The sequence below is a fragment of the Sesamum indicum genome, linkage group LG13, assembly GCF_000512975.1.
Source record: "Sesamum indicum cultivar Zhongzhi No. 13 linkage group LG13, S_indicum_v1.0, whole genome shotgun sequence".
In the NCBI taxonomy this organism is placed as follows: Eukaryota; Viridiplantae; Streptophyta; class Magnoliopsida; order Lamiales; family Pedaliaceae; genus Sesamum; species Sesamum indicum.
The window spans coordinates 4,970,061-4,974,725 of NC_026157.1; positions in this window are offsets into that span (position 1 = coordinate 4,970,061).

The following is a 4,665-nucleotide window of genomic DNA, read 5'->3' on the forward strand; positions in this document are numbered from 1 at the left end:
AAAAATGCCAAACTATTACAAACTGTCGAAGATCTTCGACGGTCGATGTGCCATTTGAAATTCCATCTCAAGATTCAAACAAATATATGTCCGACGATTAGCGACGAACATACTTTAATTCACCCTATAACATCATATAAACAGAAGATTAAGAAAACTCATACAACACATATATTATATTATGCATGTCTAATTATAAATACTAGTAAAATATAAATTATATGGAAGAAAATATAAAAAGTATTATGAAATCACTTATATATATCATGATAAGTCTTTACTCAATGGTATTATTTTAAAGTTGTTAGTGTACATATAATTCATAAATGAACATTATTTATTTATTTTATACAAATGAAATAAAATTCGTTTTTATACATTATATTTCAATGTGCTTTTTGTTATTTCCCTATTTATCGTATCCAACATATCGTGAAACCTTTCTTTTATAAATGAGTGTAACTTAAATTTTTTTATAGGCTTCGCTTTTTAATTCCATGTCAAGTAATCACATTTTTTTTAATAATAAATAAATTACAACAATTCATCTTAATGTACTAATAATATTTTAATTCAATAAATATATCAATATGACGAATAGTGATAAATAAATTGCAACAGCTCATATAAAATAAAATAAATATTCATACTTTTGGTAAAACTCGAATCCATAACTTAATATTTATTTACAATTAAGATCTCAATTCTCAACCTTAATTTTAACTATTAAATTAAAACATCATTCATAAATAATTAATCACATCTTTTAAAAGTCGGAAAGTTATTATTTTAACATATATATATATATATATGTATTGCTTTAAATGTGTGGCTCTCATTTTCAGCCAAGAATGGAAGTTGACCCTCCATTGATTGGCTCTCTTTGTCACTTAACTTTTTGCACCTAAGTTAGGTCCATCTTTAATTTAACAAGGCCAACTTTAATCAAATTTGATATAATTATAAAATTTTTGTGATGATTATAAATATTTTTTAATATATAATAAAATTATATAATTTACAGATAGAGTCCTGAAATTATCAAAAAAATTGCCTTTACTGTTTTATCTTTTCAAACAAAAATGAAAATTTATAAATAAATTGGACGAGATAGATAGAAAAACTTGAAAACTTGTACAAAAACTAACCACTTATTCCATAAATTTTTTCATAATCATTTAAAAAATAAGTATTATTATAATTCATAGTCCACAAGGTCATTTTAATCAGTTCACAATAAAAAATAAATGAGAATCTAATAGATATATAACAAATTAGGCTAATTATTGAATGGCCGTTATAATCAAAGGAGGATTGATATGACACATTAAATTCTCAGTACCTTATGTCTATATCAGCACTTTTTTGTGAAAATAACATAAAGACTTGCAGAAATAATATTAGTATTACTGTTATTGTGCATGGAGTAGGTTAAGTTCGTCACTACATACACAACTTCAGAACCGAAGCCATTTATTTACAAGTCTTTGATGATGAATTTTTAGATAATAAAAAGATAATGAAAAATCTAAAATTACTATTATTTAATTTTATGGTGATGTAAGATTAGTAATTAAGAATATACTGATTAATTTGAAGACTTATAAATTTATCATTACAAAAAAAAGTTTAATATAAAAAATTACAAGTATTAATAATTTAATTTGAAGTATTTTCATCATTAGTTATCATGCAACAGAAACTACTTATATATAAATATATTAAATTTTCAAAAAATTAATATGCTATTATATTTTTCTTTTAGTACAAAAAGTTAATGATAAGATTAATATAATTTAATTAAATTTTTAAGTTTTCTATAACAATTTTTAACGAGGCTGAAATTCATAATCTCGTATTTATAGGGTTCATGTTGCAAAATTACTTTGATTTTTTGTGGGGCGATATAATTATTTTTCATTTGAGCGGGTGTTTTTTGTGATTTTCAGAGAATGAATATCCATTCATAATTATGTCAAACCTCAATATAGAGAGTGTTTGCAAAAATTTTAGAGAAGTGATTTTTGTAGGAAAAATTAAAAGTTGTAGTAGAATAAAAAAATGGGTAGTGTTTATAAAAAAAAAAGTGAAAAGCAGAAAAAACTAAATTGGATAGTGTTTGGAGAAAAATCACTTCTAAAATAAATTTAATTGATGAAAGACTGTTTTGTCCCTATGTGTTAAAAAGAGACTAATTTTTTTGCTTATTATTTCACTTGTTATTTATCACTAATAATTATTCTTTTATAAAAAAATATAAATTTTATTTTGATTAGTATTTCATATTTATATCTTCAAAACTATTAAAAAAATATAGTTAATTTAACAATGCTTTTACTAAGTAATGTTCATTCATACACAAATACTGAACTTACATGACTGAAAAAAATAATTATTTTATTAATTAATTAAATAATAATATGTGAAGGAAATAATATAATTAGATGATATAGTGTATAAAATATAAAAAACTTAAAATATTAAATATATAATAGTGTAAATTTAATGATTGTTAAAATTTAAATTATTTGAAAACTTCGATATCAACTATAAATATATAATTTTAAAAATAAATTTAAAATGGTAAAGTTGAATTAAAATTATTATAGTAAGAGTAAAGTAGTAAAAAATAAAGTTGCATTTATTTACAAAAAACACGAAAGCAGCTAAAAGTACCGTCCAATGTGCTTTTAGCTTTTAATCTAAAAGCACTTTTCTTTGCCGTTTTAGAAGCAGAAGCAGGTATCCCAAACACTTCGGAAATACTTTTAGAAAACTAGAAGTTGAAAAGCGCTCTGAAGCGTGCGCAAGCACTCCCGTAATTTACCCTAAATAAAATTAATGCAAAAACTTAGCTTATCTATTATGGCAAAAATATTTGTTAAGGCACGATCGACAAATATTGTGTAGTCACAATCAATAACTTATTTATTTTTAATTATAACATTAATTAAGGTTAAATAATCTTTACTTTTTGTAGTGAAATCATCTATATATCACTAAAAAGAATTCTTAAAACTAGGCGAAGCTTTAACAAGCACATATATATAGTTATAATTACCCTTTAATTATTAGTTTGTAGTAAAGGGATGATAAGCTAATGCAACAATTAGTTGACCTTATCAAGAGAATAAATTAACCCTCATTATAACAAGTGGGATATGGGGATCACTGCTGCCCTCCCTTCACTCAATAACATTTTAAATATTAACCCAACAACAAGGGTTTTTTTTTTTTAAATTAAACCACCCGGGGTGGGGAGAGCTTTTCGGAGTCCCCAACCCTTCTTTATTAAGATTAGAAAGTGAGCAAATTTACGACGGGGAGTATCTACTCCCTATCATTTCTAAGAAGCTGTAAAAAAAAGGAGTACTACTCATTTACAAATAATCACCAAAAGCATAAATAAGGAGTACTACTCCCTTACAAAAAATTACAAAAGCAAAAAGAAAGAGTACTACTCCCTTACAAAAAGTGCTAAAAATGGAAGACGAAGTTGAGGACGGTGATTCAGTGTGTCAAAAAGTTTCTGCCACTACACTCGAATCATCAGTTCCAACTAGTCCTTGCAAACTAAGCTATACAAGCAATCCAACAATTGTCACAAAAGATTGCAACACCAATAATTGAGAGCGACAAAATGAGAGAGGAACTATACATTAGCCACATGTCACAAAAGTTGGCGAATACGAGGTTTCATAATTAAAAGTTAGAAATTCGAGTTTAATTTTGTTAATGTGTATATAATTTTATTATATTTAAGCGTAAATTATAGCTATCTCCTTTGAAATTTAGTATGATTATGAATTCATCCTCATTGTTTTATAATTACAAACATCCTCTTAAAATAAAAAATAATTATATAGCCCTTAGACGACGAAGTGTACATTACTACTTTATGCTTATGGAAATTTTTTCAAAAACTAGAAAAAAAAAATATATAGAACTAAAAATTAAGGGTGGGTAAAAAAAATAATCGATAAAAGAATATTAGATTTTTTTTAAAATATATAAAAATTATATTTCATAATTCAAAGGACATTTTGATTCATTCAACTTAAAAATTAAATAAAAATCTAACTAAAATTAACGAAATAAACTCATTATCTGATGAACACTAAAATGAGAATGATACTTATAATTTTTTAAATAACAAAGAGTTAGTTATAATTATTTCATACCTCATAAAGACAGTGTAATTTGCCCTATATTTAATGATTTAATATCAATTGGTAGTGGTCATGAAGAAGAGGTCAATCCATTGAGCTCCAAAGAGTGATTTTCATGATCACTTCCATGAACAAGAAGCATGTGTGGAGCCATTTACATGCATTTTCAACTACTTATTAATATATATATATATATATGGGGTAAATTACAAGGGATTTTTCTAAAAATTTTTATAATTACAAATATCTTTTAAAATTAATGTTCGATTAATAAATACTCCTCATGACAATCAATTGTAGGGGATATTTACTATCAGAAAATCAAACGAAAGGATTAAGAAAAATAGAATTTCTTGCATGTACTATGACTAGATAATCCACATCAATTACTATATATATATCATAATTATTTCAAATTTCAGCAGCATTTATTTAAGGAAAACCACGTGTCAGGATTCAGAAACGAGGGGGGGGGGGGGGGCGTTTCCACTTAACA